The sequence below is a fragment of the Aotus nancymaae genome, unplaced genomic scaffold (assembly GCF_030222135.1).
Source record: "Aotus nancymaae isolate 86718 unplaced genomic scaffold, 86718_ANA_hifiasm-v0.15.2.pri h1tg000010l, whole genome shotgun sequence".
Taxonomy (NCBI): Eukaryota; Metazoa; Chordata; class Mammalia; order Primates; family Aotidae; genus Aotus; species Aotus nancymaae.
In genome coordinates this window covers 75,758,502-75,776,878 of record NW_026988421.1, presented here as the reverse complement: position 1 = coordinate 75,776,878, position 18,377 = coordinate 75,758,502, and the positions used below count along the sequence as shown (strand labels likewise).

General features: G+C 42.8%; 3 pseudogenes; 1 reads left to right on the top strand and 2 right to left on the bottom strand.

Annotated features, from left to right (window-relative positions):
• Positions 1-4,398: 4,398 nt before the first annotated feature.
• LOC105730227 (endonuclease G, mitochondrial-like) lies at positions 4,399-5,435 on the bottom strand (annotated as a pseudogene).
• A 19-nt stretch (positions 5,436-5,454) lies between these two features.
• On the bottom strand, positions 5,455-5,997 carry LOC135273925 (T-complex protein 1 subunit eta-like; annotated as a pseudogene).
• A 76-nt stretch (positions 5,998-6,073) lies between these two features.
• LOC135273924 (ribosome biogenesis protein BMS1 homolog) lies at positions 6,074-17,866 on the top strand (annotated as a pseudogene).
• Positions 17,867-18,377: the final 511 nt, after the last annotated feature.

Here is an 18,377-nt window from a genome sequence, read left to right as displayed (position 1 = left end):
GTGGAAAAGATGTACAAACTGAAAAGCCAACAACTCTTTCTAGACCCATTGGAGAAGTGAGATCACAGGTGAACCACTGCTCTGAAAATTGGAGAGAGTCACAGGCAGATATTTCATGACTTACTGGAGTGGAGTGGAAACTCTCAAGCTGAAACCTTCTTAGAAACAAGTACCAGGGAAGGAAAGCCTGAACTTTGGTTGATGAATTGCTAGAGGCTGAGTGTGGACAAGCCTGAGAGGTAAAAACTCAAGAGGGATCCAGTAATGGGGAGGCCTCCATACTTTTGGAAGTTTTACCTCCAGGAGCTATTTCAGGTTCTCAAAGTAAGTGTCAGAGAAAACTCTCATATCTCTGGTACAAGAAAGGGTAAAGGAACCATTGTAAAATATACGTTGTCTTCTGCTTATGAAGTCCTGTTCTCAAGAGAAATTATTTTACCAGAGCCATCCTACTGAAATTTTATGAGTCTAACTCACTGGGCGAAAGGAAAATATCCAACCCTAGCTTCATTACCTAAGGGGATGAAAACATTCAAAACCAAAACAACAGAAAGGCACTTGTGACATTTATAGACCAGGCTCACTAAAAGACAGAGACTTAATTACAGGACTGTAGAAAGTTCCCCTCCCACTACATTGCACCATTACATCACTTAAGACTTCTTTACCAAATTACTTTTACCCAGTGCATCATGTCTACCTTTCAATAAAAAATTATAAGGCCTACTAAAAGGACAAAAAATCCACATAATTTGAAAAGACAGAGCAAGAATTAGTATCAGATCCAGATATAACAGGAACGTCATAAATCTTAGACTGTGAATTTAAAAGAGCTATGACTAATGTGTTAAATGCACTCATAAAAAAGTAGAGAATGTACAGAAATGGGTAATTCAAACAGAAAGACGAACATTCTAAGAAAAAAATAAAAAGTGTTGGAGATCAAAAATACTGTACCAGAAATGAAGAATCCTTTTGTGTGGCTCATCAGAATTCTAGACACAGCTGAAGAAAGAATCTTTGAGGCCGAGGAGATGGCGATAGAAGTTCCATCGCTGAAAACAAAGAGAGAAAATAATGGGGAAAAAAAAGAGAATATAAAAGAATGGTGAGGCAACTGCAAAAAGATAACATTTGCATAATGAGATTACTAGAAGGAGAAGCAAGAAGGAAAGAGAAGAAATATTTGAAGTGATAATGACTGAAAACTTTTCCCAGCTAATATCAGATACCAAACCACAGATAACAACAAGGGAAGCTCAGAGAACAAAATGCAAACAATGAAACAAACAAACAAATGACACCTGGGCATTTAATAGTTCAACAGTAGAAAATTGAAGATAAGGAAAAAATATCTTGAAAGAAGCTTGGGATGGGGAGTGAAAAGGGAACTTACCTATAGAGGAGCAAAGATAAAAACTGTGTGTGATCCTCCCCAGAAACCATGCCAGCAAGACGATTCAGGAGTGTCGTATTTTAAGTGTGGAGAGAAAAAGCAGAAAAACGCCAGCCTAGAATATATCGTTGCTATTATGATTTTGAACAAACTGTTATTTGTTACGTCAATTAAGAGTCAAAACATAAACCTTTTAAAAAATTCCTTTATTTATTCTTCCATGTTGTTTCTCTCTCAGTGCACACCCAAATTTATGACCTATATCATTTTCCTTCTCTCTGAAGAACTTATCTGAACATTTCTTGCAAGGCAGATCTCTTGTCAGCAAGTTCTCTAGATTCACATGCATAAACTCTGTACCCTGCAACATTATCCTTCAAAAGTGAAGGAGAAATAAAAAACTTTCTCAGACAAACAAATATTGAGAGAATTTTCTGCCTGACAAGAAATGTTAAAAGAAGTTCTTCAGAGAGAAGGAAAATGATACAGGTCTTAAATTTGGATGTGCACCAAGAAAGAAAGAGTATGGAAAAATAAACAAAAAACGTTTTTAAAAGATTTATTTTTTGACTCTTAATTGATATAACAGATAAAAGTTTGTTCAAAGCCATATTAGCAGCAACGTATTCAATTACACATTATATAATATATTATAAGTGCTTGCGTGTAAGTGAAATAAATGACAGCAACGATACAAGAAATTGGAGGGAGTAATTTATATTATTTGGTTGTTATAGGATATTTGCACTACCTATGAAACAATATGGTGTTATTTGAAAGTGAAATCGAATTAGTTGTAAATATATATTGCAAACTCTAGGACAGCCACTAAAAAATAAATGTATAATTGATATGCTAAGAAAATAAGAAAAAATGGAATTATATAAAGTACTGAATTAAACCGCAACAGGCCAAAAATACAGAAGACAAAATTAGGAATGTAGAATAAGGGCAACAAATAGAACACAGTAATAAATGTGATAGATATTAATCTACTTATATCAATAATTACTTTAAATGGCAACGGTTTAGGTACCCCAATTAAAAGAGATTGCTAGTAGAGTGGATCAAAAACAAGACCCACCTATAGGTTGTCTACAAGAAACTCCCTTGTGATCAGTGTGTGCTAGAATGGTATATTTTTGCATTCCCATTTTATATTACCATTTTGCATTTCCATCATCAATATAGAGACACATATAGATTAAAAAAAGCAAAGGGATGGATGAAAAACATACCAAGTTAACGGTAATCCTAAGAAAGTGTGATTAGCCATAGTATTTTCAGACAGATCAGACCTCAGAGCGAGGAAATTTGTTGGGGATAAAGAAGGGCAGTACATAATGATAAAGGGGTCAATTTCCCAGGAACACATAGTGATCCTTAATGTATATGGCACATTATGTTAAAACTCATGAAACAAAACTGATAGTACTGCAAGGAGAAATAGATGAATTCACTGTTATAGTTGGAGACTTCAAAACCAGTCTATCACAAAAGGACAGATCCAACAGTCAGAAAATCAGTAAGGAAACAGTTGAATCCTGAAGATGAAATCTCTCATCAATGGGATATAATTGACATCTAAAGGCTATTTCATCTAACAATGGAAGACAAATTTTTCTAAACCTCACATAGAACATTCTCCAAGATAGTCAGAAATCTAGACCATAAGATACATTTTTAAAATAAAAAGAATAGAATCATACCATGTCTGCACTCAGACTACAATAGAATTAAAATAAAGATTAGAAAGATAGAAAAATATTCAAATTATTAGAAATCAAACAACACACTTATAAGTGCATTGTTGAAAGAAGAGGTATTTAAAAAGGGTTTCAACCAAATCAAATAAAAACACAACTTACCAGTGAGGACTGCTGGATCTACTTGTTTTATTGAAAAACCCCAAGTTTTGGCACATTCTTGAAATGCAAAACTATTTCTTTTAAATCTCTTACAAATGCTGTCTTAAAAGCTTCAACTATTTTATTCCTTGGAGGGTTTCTTTGTGTTTCACTCAATGAGAGGAGTGGTTTGTAAATTAGTGAAGTCACTGTTTGCTTGCAATGTCTCTTTTTATAATATTTTACTTAATACTTTTAAACTGATTCTTGACCTTCAATATGAAGAAAAACATCTCCCTTGTTGACCTGTGCATTCAACTTGCAAACATTTCCCGCTACTCGAACAGCGTGATAACCTTGCTGCAGATAAAGTCTTACTGTGCTCTTGTGGTCATGGTGCCATGACCAAAATGGGTTCACGGTCTTATCCAGGCAAGGGGCTGACCACTCTGCCTTCAGAACATTTCTATGGAGCAATGGCAAAGGTGGAGGAAGCCTAGTGTAGGGGGAAGATTCTAGACTCCAATTAGAGAACTTGTATTAATCCTACCTATGTCCCAACCAGCCACCTGAGCTGGCCAACCATTTTGTCTTTGTGGGCATCAGCTTCAGAGCTCACACCAAGTTGAGGGGTCTCAAATACTCAGAGAACAGAACTCCAGTACTCAGAGAATGAACTTGGCTACTGACCAAACCAAGAATGATTATGTCTTACTTTGACTGGTTCTTTATTGTCCTAAACTTCTCCCACCAAGACACAAAGTAAGTTCTCACTCTCCAGGCTGGCCCTGCACATACATGGTCCTACCAGCAAGTGCCCCCTCAAATACTGTACCCTACAGGGCTCACTTGCCCAATCCCAGTTAGGCTGCGCTCAGTTTGCTCATCTGTACAATCGGGAGGTAGGTTCTACAACTTCTCCTAGTACTAACATTTTATGTCCTAAGCTAGAGTTTAGGACACTAAAGAACCAGTCAAAGTAAGACATAATTATTCTTGGTTTGGTCAATAGCCAAATTTTCTAACACAGACCTAAACGATCCGCTTTTTCTGGGATAAAAAAATCCGTTGTTTTCTTTTTTTTTCCTCTCCAAGAATCAAAACCTTTCATGTTCTCCAGCCCGCACACACCCACAGTCTCGCTGGGCTCCGCCCTCACTTGCTGCCTGCCCTGATGGCCTTGAGGCTGCCTGCCCGCGCCAGGATGCATGGCACAAACAGCAGCCCCGAGGCCCAGTCAGTGCTCTCGATGGGCACCAGGAAGCGATCCAGAGGGGTGGCCTCGTCCACAGGCGCGTTGGGCATCACGTAGGGGAGGAGCTCGATTTGCCCGCCTGCTGCCTCCCAAGATCAGCACCTTGAAGAAGTGTGTGGGCACTGCCACGTGGTTCTTGCCAATGCCCTGGTACTTCACATAGGATTTCCCATCAGCCTCTGTCCTGGCAGGACGAGTGGCCCTGTGCACACACAGACGTTCTGGTAGCTGCGGGTCAAGTTGCGGCTGTGTCTCTCCAAGTTGTTGTAGACATTCTGGTGGAAGTGGGGGACCTGGGGCGCGACGTTGCTCAGGTAGAACCGTCGTCGTCCGTGGCCTCCTGGCTCCAGCGGTGGTTGGCGGCGGCGGCGAGGTGGCCGCGGTAGTCGGCGTTGGTGGCGCGGCGGTACGCGCGCACCGAGTCGTCCTCGCGGAAGTCACACGCGCGGCGGTCGCCGTCTCCGCAGAGCCTCTCTGGTCGCAGCGGCTCCACCACCCAGAGCGCGCCGCGGGTGTGCGGGTCCTAGCACAGCATGTACGACTCGCGGCTCTTGAGTTGCGCCGGCCCGACCAGCCCGTCCTTGGCCAGCTCGCCCGGGACGCGGCGGCCCGCGGGTTCCCCCGGCACGGCGGGCAAGTCGGCGGCCGCCGCCACGGACAGCACTGGCAGCCGGCCCAGCAGCCCCCGAGCCGCCCGCGCGTCCTCCCGCGCCCCCAGCCAGTCCTCTGTGGCCTCGCCCAGCCCGCGCCAAGCGCCAGGGTCAGGCCGGCCTGCAGGGCCAGCAGGGCGGGGGAGCCTTTTTTTTTTTTTCCCTAAGTTTTACATTTTATGTAAACAGACTCCAGTGAGAAGAGAGGGGCCAATTACTACCCCTGAATTGCAAAATCACATAACCCAGCCAAGGAGAGTAAGTGCACCCAGCAGCCAGCCAGTCATGTGATGAGTGAGGTGCCTCTCAGTGGGGGCGACCAAGGCCCCGGCCCCGGCCCCAGGCCAGCTGCTGGGGGAGCATCCACTGTCCAGCGGGGTTCATCTACAGACACGATGACGCACGCAGCCTCAGAGGCTGCTGTCAGGGCATTGATCCGCACCATAGCTGGCTCCCACACGACAGCCTCAAAGTTGTCAGCACTGTCCTCCTTGATGTCTACCCCATACCATGTGCCCCCTGGGCATGCCGAGCCCGCAGCTTGTTGAGAATGTTTGTGGCATCAAAGCCACCATTGTCACACAGCTAGCGTGGGGTAATCTTCAAAACCTTGGCGTATACCCCAATCAACAGCTGCTGTTTTCCAGAAATAGTCCTTGAGTAATCGCGCAGGTACTTGGAGAGCTCCATCTCAGTGGCCCCACCACCAGCCAGCACTGAATCAGTCTTGATGGCCCTCCTGACGATCATGATGGCATCATGCAGGGACCGCTCTGTCTCCTCCATAAACTGCTGCGCACCGCCACGGAGGATGAAGGTGCATGTCTTGGCCTTGGGGCAGCCGGTAAAAAAGCCAGCCTTATCTCACTGGCTTTAGTACTTTTCTTTGATATTTAGCCCAGGCCATGCCTTTTCTTGTTTCATGATGATATCCACGGAGTTGTCTACATTTGCTGTCCCTTGGAGCAGCAGAGAAGAAAACAGTTGGGGCATATTCTGAGCAGCCTGTAGAGGTCAACTATGTAGTAGATTTTGTTTTGTTGTGTTGTGTTTTTTGAGATAGAGTCTTGCTCTGTTGCCAGGCTGGAGTGCAATGGCACAATCTCAGCTCACTGCACCTCTGTCTCCTGGGTTCAAGAGACTCTCTCACCTCTGCCTTCCGAGTAGCTGGGACTACAGGCATGCGCACCATGCTCAGCTAATTTTTGTATTTTTAGAAGAGACGGGGTTTCACCATGTTGCCAGGCTGCTCTCAAACTCCTGACCTCAAGTGATCCACCCACCCTGGCCTTCCAAAGTGCTGGAATTAGAGGCGTGAGCCATGGTGCCCGGCCAAATGTGTGCTGTTTTTAATAGGATAAAGCCTACATAATTCTGTCCACAGTTCCTTTACTTAGCAATTGCTCATTTGTTCATGTTAATGTTCTGTTTATTACAGATAATGGCATATGGGTTTTTTTTCTTCCAGTCATGTATAACTGAATTGGATAGAATTTGAAGATCAAGATGATGAAGCCAGAGTTCAGTATGAGGGTTTTCAACCTGGGATGTATGTCCGCGTTGAGACTGAAAATGTTCCCTGTGAATTTGTGCAGAACTTTGACCTGCATTACCCCATTATCCCGGTGGCTTGTGCAACAGTGAGGGCAATGTTGGATACGTGCAGGTGGGTCCCTTTGCTGCGTACTTGGTTGCCTAACACTCTGTGGATTTTCCTTTGTCAGTCATCTTACCCTCTCATCCCTTCATGTGCCTCTGAAGAAACATCGCTGGTGTAAGAAAATCCTCCAGTCCTGAGATCCAGTCATGTTTTCTGTAGGGTGGAGGTTTCAGATCACCTTGCTCTATTATGTCAAAGACCGCAATGGAAGACAAAGGTTTCTAAAGTACACGCCACAGCACATACATTGCAGAGAAACCTTTTGGGGTAAAATACGATTACAATAACTTGCTTGTTGCCGAGATTAAACCCTACAGGCTGCATCATTACAGCTTTGTGCTTTTCCTTTCACAAAATTTTACTTTTAAGATTTTCCTCTTTTCTGGGAGAAGGGAGGTGGTTTGGAGTATATAGGTAAATCTATATCCAAATGTAAATGTCCAGATCCAATATGCAAAACTAGAATCTAAAGTGTGTGGCTTGCTATATTTCTTTTTTTCCTTTTCCTTTAAGTACCTATCGCTCTACAGAGAACTGGTTTCTTGGCAAAACAGTCTGTCAGTGGCATAATGGTAACTATCTTGGATGAGTTCTTTTTTCTTTCTTTTTTTTTTTTTTTTGAGAAAGAGTTTCACTCTTGTTACCCAGGCTGGAGTGCAAAGGCGCGATCTCAGCTCACTGCAACCTCCGCCTCCTGGGTTCAGGCAATTCTCCTGCCTCAGCCTCCTGAGTAGCTGGGACTACAGGCACACGCCACCATGCCCGGCTAATTTTTTGTATTTTTAGTAGAGATGGGGTTTCACCATGTTGACCAGGATGGTCTCGATCTCTTGACCTCGTGATCCACCCGCCTTGGCCTCCCAAAGTGCTGGGATTACAGGCGTGAGCCACCGCGCCTGGCCCTTGGATGATTTCTTTTACAGATTGGTTTGAGAAATACATTCCGAAAGTGGGTTATTATGTACATGAGATTTTAAGTTGAAAATTACTCATTTTTATAAAGTAAATTGCCCTTTGCTTTTAATCTTCCTATATCCTCTTCAGTACGGTGTGGGAGTAGAGGAGGGGAGGTGGAAGAATTATAATGGTACTGAAGACATTGTCTAATTTTCTATTTGTGTGCATTTTTGGATGTATTTATCTAAGCCAGTACTTAAGCAGTGCTCACCATGTGCTGAGCACTATATAAGGCTGTGAGGAGCCATCACAGACCAGCTAGACACGAGGCTCCCTGCAGCCCTGCTGGAGTAGCAGTCTGTTCACTCCATTTTCATTTGACCAGTCAGGCAGGGGAAGGTTTATTGACCCCATTTAACAGAGAAGAAAGCAGAATAATAAGCAGATGTATTCTGCCCTGGAGGTCTAAATGTAATTTCCTAAACATTGCAACTGCATTTTTCTTTTCTATTTCATTCTAAATAGATCATTACAGTGAAATTATATTCCTCTGAAATTACTCTCAGGAAGGCACTCAAGTCACCTTTTTTTTTTTTTCAGACAGAGTCTTATTCTATCATCCAGGCTGGAGTGCACTGGCGCGATCTCGGCTGACCACAGCCTCCTTCTTGGGTTCAAGAGATTCTTCTGCCTCAGCCTCCCGAGTAGCTGGGATTACAGGTGCGCACCACCATGCCCAGCTAATTTTTGTATTTTCGGTAGAGACAGGGTTTCACCATGTTTTGGACAGGCTGGTCTCAAACTCCTGACCTCAGGTGATCTGCCCACCTCGACCTCCCAAAAAGTGCTGTGATTACAGCCGCGAGCCACCGCGCCCAGCCTCAAGTCACCCTTGTTAGTTTGGCTTACCAATTTTAAAGTTTTGGATTGCTTTTCTCAAACCACTGGATTGCAAGTTCAGATGGTCTCTCCTGTTTTTCTTAGCTAATTGTAACTAAAATTAGCTCTGGTAATTTATCGTGTCACATAGAGTTGAAGTTTTTCTCTTGCTGATATTATTCCTATTTCCAAATTTGTGGATTCTTGTTAGCCTGATTTCAAGATAGCTGCCACGGAGTTGTCCTTGATCTAGACAAATACACAAAAATTGTGAAGACATTAAAGCTATCTGGTTTTCCATATTTTCAAGAACGCATCATTTATTAAGGTGTGTGTGTATATATAAATAGATATATAGTCTCATACTTATAAATGTCCATATTGTTTGAGAAAATGAAAGAAATACTACTAAAATATGGGCTTCATGTTTTCAGAAAAGTATTTGAAATCTTTTATCAACTTCATGTTTTGTCTGTTCCTTTATATTCTGTTACTTAAATGCGCTCAAAAAAGCAGTAGTAAAACAGAGCTATTTAGGAATTGAGGCTGTTACTCATGACTTCCATGTGAGACTACCACAGAACTCATATTGAAAGTATGTCATTTTATCCACTGGATTTTGTTTGCTATTTTTTGGATTTCTGTTAAAAGGGGGCAAATAAGTATGAGTTTGTCTAACCATTCAGTAGAAAAATAGACAAAGCATTTGCAGACAACTTGGCAAGGGTACAGAGAAATGGATGTACTGGTTTCCAGTATTTGGGGAGGGTGATTTGAGCAGCATGTACTGACAATTTCTGCAGTGGGGGTGTTCCCATTAAAAACACAGAGTTAGGAAGATCATAAAATGTTCTTGCAACTTAAGGTAGTAATGCCACCGGCGTTTATCTTACTGTTTCCATGTTGCAAGTGCATGCACCTGAGTAAAAGATCTGGGCTACGGTCCAGTGTAAGAGATGCCAGCAAAGGCTGCCTAGGCCAGTGCAGTCCAGTAAATCCCTCTTCGACCTTCTCGCCCACACAGACAGCAGGGATGAGCATGCCCATGAACCCACATGCTTATTTTGGGAAAAATGAAAGAGTTGTCTTTTTTTTGAGGTAGTAATTCCACTTTCAGGGGCAAATACAGTTTGATTATTTTATCACCCGTCAGTGAGTTGTTTTTGTTCGTTAACCAGTAATGTATGTTTGAGGTAAGAAGTAAAGTATAAAGTATACGAGCAGTTAAGCATAAAGTATAAAGTGTGTGTGTGTGTGTTTATCTTGCAATACCTGTAGGGAATGTTTAATTCTGCCTTGGAAATGGCCAAATTTGAAGGTGCTGTGATTCAAACTGTCAGTGGGATAAGGGGGCAGATCAAGAAAGCGCTCCGGGCTCCAGAAGGAGCTTTCCGGGCCAGCTTTAAGGATATACTGCTGATGAGCGGCGAGTGTCGTGGTACCATTTTGCTTGACTGTAACCAGTGTGACCAGAGGCTGGAGTCAGGCCTCTAGAGAGCTGAGCAGCTCCAGTCTTAGATTTCCCAGTCGTATGTGGTGATCCCATTCGCCTTGTGTCTGCAGCCCCCGGTCACACACAGTAACAGTTCTGTGATCTATGAGAATCGTTTTCTTAGGGAGCTTTCTCTTCAAATACTTTGCTGCCAGGTAGAGAGGTCTGGAGTGCAGGTTTTGTTCTTTGTTTCTTTGCAATATGGATGTGAATCTTCTTTTGAAAACGCTGAAGTAAATTACCTCTCTTTTCAGAGATTGTCTTCATGCGAACTTGGTATCCTCTTTCCATCCCAGCCTCAACCCCGTAACGTCTCTGTTGAAACCAGTGGGTGAGTGAGACACCTGGTCAGGAATGCAGACCACAGGTCAACTCAGGCTCGTCCACGGCATCAGACTAAAGGCAAACGAGGACTCTCTGTATAAGGTAGCGCTTGCGTCTGTGTTGGTGCAGATGCAGCCTGTGCTCTGCCGACAGGGAGTCACACAGACACTTTTCTATAATTCCTTAAATGCTTTGAATGTTCAAGTATAAAGTCTAATGTTCAATTTGATTAAACAGCTGTATATTCATGGAATATTTTTGAACAAAACACCCAAAATATAGTAATAGTGGTTCTTTCTGGATTGAAGACAAAGTTTTCTTCTTTAAAATAAATTGTATTTTATATATTTGAGGTTGACCACATGATCTTCAAGGATACATATAGATAGTAAACTGGTTACTATAGTGAAGCAAATTGACATATCTACCATCTCACATAGTAACATTTTGGTGTGTGACAGGAACAGCTAAAATCTGCTGATTTAACACAAATCCCAAAGACAATGCGTTTTTGTTAACTATAGCCCTCATGATGTACATTAGATCTCTCGCTTGTTCCTTTTACAGGTCTGCTGTTTATATTTTTTATTGTACATCTCCCCAGTTCCTCTTGGTCATTTCTTATTTGGCCCATCTTTTCAACTAGGTTGTTTGTCTGCTGTTAAGTTGGAAGAGTTCTTTACCGATTTTCGGGTATTAAGCATCAGCTATGTGGTTTGCAAATACTTCTTCTGGTCTGTAGGTTCCCTTTTCATTTTGTTGGTGTTTCCTTTGTTGTGTGGAAGCTTTTTAGTTTGATGCAGTTCTCCTTGTTTATGTTTGCATTTGTAGCCTGGCTTGTTGTGCGAAATCCAAAAAAGTTATTGCTAAGGCCAATGTCAAGAGGCTTTCCTCCTATGTTCTCTTCTAGGAGTTTTACGGTTTCAGGTCTTATTTGGGTCCTTTATCTGTTTTGAGTTGATTTTTGTGTATGGTGCATGATCAAAGTCCAATTTTATTCTTTTGCATGTGAAAATCCAGTTTTCCCAGCACTATTATTGAAGACACTATCTTTTTTTCCATTGTGTTGTCTTGTTTGCCTTGTCAAAAATTAGTTGACAGTATACGTTTGAGTGTATTTTAAAGGTCTCTGTTCTGTCCCATTGGTCTGTTTTTTTGTTTTTATGCCAGTACCATACTGTTTTGATTACTATATCTTTGTAATACAATTCTAAATCAGGAGGTGTGATGGCTCCAGTTTTTCTTTCACAGTAATCTCTTGGCTGTTTGTGATTTTTGTGCTTCCATATGCCTTCAGGATAGTTTTCTTTTTCTTTTTCTTTTTCTTTTTTTTTTTTGAGATGAAGTCTTACTCTGCTGCCCAAGCTGGTGTGCAGTGGCATGATCTCGGCTCACTGCAACATCTGCGTCCCTGGTTCAAGCAATTCTCCTGCTTCAGCCTCCCAAGTAGCTGGGACTACAGGCACGTGCCACCATGCCTGGCTAATTTTTGTATTTTTAGCAAAGACAGGGTTTCACTATGTGGGCCAGTCTGGTCTTCAACTGCCAACTTTGTGATCTGACTGCCTCGGCCTCCCAAAGTGGTGGGATTACAGTTGTGAGCCACCACGTCCAGTCAGGATTGTTTGTTTCTGTTCTGTGAAGAATGCCATCAGAACTTTGATGAGGAATGTGTTAAAATGTGTATTTGTTTTGAGTAGTGTGAACATTTTAACAATATTAATTTTCCTGATCCATAAACATGGGATAACTTTCCATTTGTTTATGTCTAAATTTTTTTCATCCATGTTTTATGGTTTTCAAGTGTACACATCTTTCACCTTCTTGGTTAAATTTCTCCCTAAGTTTTTGTGTTTCTTTGATGCTATTGTAAATGAGATTGTTTTCTTGATTTCTTTGTCAGTTAGGTTCTTTATACAGAAATCTGACTGATTTTTACATGTTGAGTTTATACCTTGTAGCTTGACTGAATTGACTTAGTAGTTCTCACAGTGTTCGTGGAATCTTTGGAGTTTTTTACATTAAGGATCTTGTCATCTGAAAATAGAGATAATTTTACTTCTTTAATTTAGTTGCCTTTTTTTTTCTCATCTGATTGCTCTTGCTAGTACTATGCTGAAGAGAAGTGGTGAGGCTGTGCATCCCTATCTTGCACTCAATCTTAGTGGAAAAGCTTTCAGTTGTTCCACACTGACTATGATGCAGGCTGTGGGTTTTTCATGAATGGTCCTTATTATGCTGAGGAACCTTCTTTCTATACATAAACTCTTAAAAGTTTTTAATCAAGAAAGGTTGCCAAACTTTGTTAAATGCTTTTTCTGTATCAATTGAGGTGACCATGTGGGTTTTATCTTTCATTATGTTTATGCGATCTATCACATTGATTGATTTGCATATGTGAAACCAACCTTTCATGCCAAGGATAAATCCCACTTAATCATGATGTATAATATTTTTGATGTGTTGTTGAATTCTATTTGCTGATTTCTTTTTAGAATTTTTGCACCAGTGTTTAATTTATTGGAATAATAGACTTGTAGTGTTTTAGTGTGTGTGTGTGTGTGTGTGGGTGTGTGGTGTGTGTTTTGGTTTGGTTTAGGTATTAAGGTGACACTGGCCTGGTAAAATGTGTTTGGAATTATTTCTCACTCTATTTTTAGGAAGAATTTAAGAAGTCAACCCCCAGGGGATGGGAGTGACTCTGGACATGGGAGTAACAGGGTAGTGACTCTGGACCCTGGAGTGGTGGGACACAGCAGCATCCCAGCCTCTGTGAGGTCAGGCACAGCATTAGCAAGGACCCCAGAATGGTGGAGCACTGTCATGGCTTGAGCCCTCGGGGACAGGGAGCAACAAAGCAACTACTTCTCTCCCTCGGGAGGAAGGTGCCTGGGCAACTCAGATTCTCCAGGGCTAGTCCAGTTCCCAGGGTTCTACAGTTGTTTGTCCTGAAGGGCAAGGTACCCCAGTTCAGCCAATGCTATTTTCCTGGGATGTGGGGGTGCCATGTTGGATCATCCGTGGCAGGTGTGGCTGTTCAGCTCAGCCAAGACACTGATTCCCTGTGAAGCAGGGCAGTGCTTCAACTCTTGTGCTGTGGGGGTGTGACTGCTCTTGGGGGGCCACGGCACTGATTCCCTGGAAAGGAGGACACCAAGTCAGCTCAGGCCCTGAGGGGCAGGGCACAATGGCAGCTGGGAGGGGCCGGGAACAGCAGTGTGGCCCCACAGGGCGGGGTGTATGCTGTGATGTGGACGTCATTTGTTCCCACCAGCACTCATATTGAAATTTCATTCCAAATGTGGTGGTGTGGGAGGGGGAGCCTAGTGGGAGGTATTTGGGTCACAAGGGCAGATCCTTTATGAATAGAATAACGTCTTTTCGTGGGACTAAACTGGTTACCAGGAGTGGATTGTTATCAGAGTGAGTTCAGCTTCCTAGATGCTCACGTTTCTTCTCTTGCCGTGTGAGCTCTTTGCATACACCTGTTTCCCCTTCCTCTTTCCCCAGGAGATGAAGCAGCACCAGATCCTCATCAGATGTGCTGCCCGATCTTGGACTTTTCAGCCACAAGCAGCGTGAGTCAAAGAAATCTTTTTTATAAAATCAGTTACCCGGTGTCAGGTATTCTGTCACAGCCACACTAAATGGCCTAAGACAGTGTAACAGCAGTTCAGGGGTGGTAGGCCACTAGGAGGGGTGATATAGGGCAACAAAGCCTGAGGATGGAAGGGTGCAGTGGCTGCTCACCCTGGGTGGGACACGCTCCCAAAGTGGTTCCAGGTCCAGGAGGGCACGTTGCAGCAGCAGCTGGCCATGGGATTGGGGCACAATATTAGTTCCTTCCCTGATGGGAGTGCAGGGCAGCTGGGGCTGCTGGGCCCCTCTTGCTTTCTTATCCCTGCAGGGAGACATCCTCTGTACTTCAGGCTGATCCCTCTGGGGGATGGGTGGTGGAGGCCAGATGTTTCCTTCCCTCCTTTATGTGACCGTACTGGTTTTCTGTGCTCTACCGCACTTCTGCTACTCCTTGGTGTACTCTGGGGCTCTCCTTTAGTGACTTTCATCAAAATCTCGTTGTTTGCTGCTTTGGCTGTCTTCGTTGGGGGATGAGCACAAACAGCTATTGGTCAGCCCCTTGCTGACGTCACTCACTCTTAAACTTTTCACTGGGTACTCTTTTGAACTATTTTCCTGCCACCTTATACATGTATTTTTAAAATATTGATGTGCTAATTTCCCTGAAGCAACGTGGGTTTTTATGAAAATCTGAATGTTTTAATAAACTTTTTATTGAAATGTTAATGTACATACAGAAGAGTGCCCGAACTGTAAGTGTGCAGCTAGATGAACTGTGTGGCACACCAAGCTGCCATGCCCTGGACCAAGCAGGCCCTGTGGCCTCTCCCAGGCACTGCCATTCTACCCTCAAATAGCCACTTTTCTGGTTCCTGATGGAGATTTGTTCTACCTGCTTGTGACTTTTATAAAATACAGCACATTCTATTTAGCCTGGCTTCTTTGATTCAGTATTACAGGATATATCCATGTTCTTGTCTATGGCAGATATTCATTTATTATCATTGTTGAGTTCCATCATATGACTCAGTCACCATTTATTCATTGATGGGTAAAATATTTTCCCATTTTGTCTATCGTTCCATGGCTCTGAACACTAAGGTCTGGATATGGGACTTGCAGGTGTGCAGGGGCACACACACTTCTGCTGGAGGATCCCTGGGTGAGGTGGGGGCTCCGGGGCACCTGTGCTGCACTTCAGTGTTGAGGTTTCTGTGTCATGTTCTGGGAGCACAGTGGCTTGGCCTCCACCACCACCAGCAGCTTCAAGAGTTTCTGCTGTTGCACATGCTTGCTGACAACTGGCTTGTTCATTTTTTGGCTTGTTTGTTTGTTTAAGGATTTCAGTGCCTGTCTGGACTTCCATTTTCACTTAGATTTTGGATTCTTAGAACGTTCGTTATTCTCTTCTCTGCTTCACAATGCATTTGAAAATCTTTGTTTTAATGTGGAGTATTCAGTTTTGTGATAAGAGGGTTGTTCAAGGCATCAGTCTGCCACTGTCTAGAAACAGAAGTCTCCCAGGCATTTCTTTTCATATAAAATAGTTAATGAGATGTTGAACCATCTTACATGAATTTTTCTTAAAATACACTTCAGGATGTGGTGCCCATTGTTCCTTCTACCCTTTTACAAGAAGTAGGATTTCTCTGAATTCTTGAATTTGAAAACAATTTGGGTTCCTACACAGAGAACATGGATTATTATTGGGGATGACGTCTTTAAGAATAAATTTCAGGACGTAGGAGAAATGTTTTCTGTGTAGTTGACTTTAATAAAAGCCTAGGGCAAAGGTTTCAATTTATTAAAGGTATTAATAAGGCAGCTTAGAATTGGGAACATCTTGATTAAACAGAATTTAAAATTAACTTCAAAATTCAATACAGAGTATTTTGCCTTCATCTGTTGTTTGAGTCTCCCTTCTTTCAACCAGCCTTCCATCAGAAATAGAATAAAGTTATACTTCTCAATTAGAATCAGGAATCAGAACACTTTGGCTGCTGATTGAAGGAAGAACTGTCCTTAAATCCAGAGTGTGCCTGGGCATGGTGGCTCATGCCTGTAATCTCAGCACTTTGGGAGGCCAAGGTGGGTGGATCAGCTGAGATCAGGAGTTCGAGACCAGCATGACCAACATGGTGAAACCCCATCTCTACTGAAAATGCAAAAATTAGCTGGATGTGGTGGGGTGTGCCTGTAATCCCAGCTACTCAGGAGGCTGAGACAGGAGAGTCACTTGAACTCAGGAGGTGAAGGTTGCAGTGAGTTGAGATAGCACCACTGCACTCCAGCCTGTGTGACAGGGCAAGACTCCATCTCAAAAAAAAAAAAAAAAAAAAAAAAATCCGGAGTGGTTGATAGTCAAGACAAAAAGCTAGATTATTTTTGTTAGCCTGGGAAATAACCACCTCAGTGGCCCAAAGGCAAGGCCTGAAATTTCCATTAAAAGAAACCTTGAGTCTATTCATCTGCTCTGTTGAGACCCCATAGTTCCATAGCATAGAAATGGGCATGCGGGTTTTGGTGGAGAGTTGTAAGTATAAGCTCTCTGTTCCTCTGTTTACTGAGAATTGTGAGTGTCCACTGAGGCAGTCCCTATTTGGCGGGTGATTGAGTGCTGATTTCTTGGGTCCAGTGGACCTTATTTACTGATTTTGTAGAAAAGTCAACCGAATGAGAAGATTTTATGCGGAAGTTTTCAATGCACATTGATCATAATTTGGATATGTCAATTATTTTTTTTTTAATTTTTCGTTCAGCCAATCCTGAGTGAAAAAAAAATTTAATTCATTGCATATTCCAAAAGCCTTGCAGAAGGCCCTGCCATTTAAGAACAAGCCCAAGACCCAAGCAAAGGCAGGCAAGGTGCTGAAGGACAGGCAGAGACCGGCCGTTATATGTGAGTCTCATGAAAGAAAGGTACTATCGCCCATGCCGAACCGCACGCTGCATTTAGATAGGAAAAGAACACTCTCAGCAGCGCACTTCATGTTTCTACTGCAGTCTCAGTTATTCAGGGCACTGAAACTAAAGTCAGAGGAAGAACCTGAGTCCATTTCCCTTCCTTTGCCTGGTCCTGCTCTGCCCCGTGCTTTTCAATGGGGGATAACAGGCACAGGGCTGCAGAACCCCTCTGTTTTGGTTAACTGAACACAGTGTCCACAGAATGATAAACAGCGGTGTTAAAGGTAAAATGCGATCACGCCTGTGTCTCCATGCCAACAATGAATTCCTAGCGCAAGATGCATTTTTGTGCAGTTAATATTCATTTGGATCGCGGTTGCCTCTAGCCTTAGTGCTTAGGACACGAGTGTGCGGTGGCTGAGAGAGCATTTTGATGCTCACTGGCTTTTGTCCTTGTCAGATCCTCACGCTGCTGGATGCTCTGAGTACGGTGCACAGTCAGAAGATGAAGAAGGCCAAGGAGCAGTGGCACCTGCACAATAAAGAGCACTTCAGAGCCAGGCAGGAGGAGGAGGAGAAGAAGCTGAAGCGGCAGAAGGACCTCAGGAAGCTTTTTCTCATTAAGGGGCAGAAGAAAGAAGAAATCAGAAGTCCAGTTTAAAGGGGGTTGAGGGGCAACTGCAGCGAGCGTTTGGACTTGAGGGACTGTCTTGGATCTGCGGAGGGAGACAGTTTCAAACATCACAGTTGGAATGCTTGTGAATGACAAGTCAGGGGCAAGAGCCCAAGAGATGTCTTTACCCGGGCTGTCCTGTGAGAGGAGGAACAGAGAAGCCTGGGCTGCTGGGACCCGGGTGCATTCTCAGCACCCAGGGCTGTCGAGATTTAAAATGATGTAAGCTGTGGTTATGTGGGTTCTCTTACTTTCTGAGTAAGTAAACCTGCCTGAGTTTATTTTGTGGTACAAAAATATCATTAAAATATTTTTTGTTGGTTTTGGCTTAGTAGTTTTCATTAGGGATGAATGCCTGATAATTCTTTGTGGATAATTATTTGTTCCACCACCTTCATGAGGAGTCTTCCAGAAGGGAAGGAAATACTCACTGGAACCCTGAGCTGTCATGTACAATTTTAGAGAAGAGTGTGTAGTGTTGTTTTTTGTTTTTGTTTTGTCTGTTATCTCCTTTGATCACTGGCCCTCATGGACATTTTCTATCTTATTTCATGTTTTGCACATTAGTATAGTGATGGGGTAACAATAAGTACTTTTTTAAAGCTTTAGACCGAAAGATTGTTGTCTCAGGTGCAGATACCAAGGAAATCCTATGTATCAGTGAGGTAGGCTTCCCGTATTATCTTCATACATTATACCTGCCTAGCTATATTGCCTTTTTAAGTATTAAACATGATATTGATGTAATCATACTATTATATAGGCAATCTATGTATTTACGATTATATGATGATATAGTTATGTGCAATCAAATCCTATAT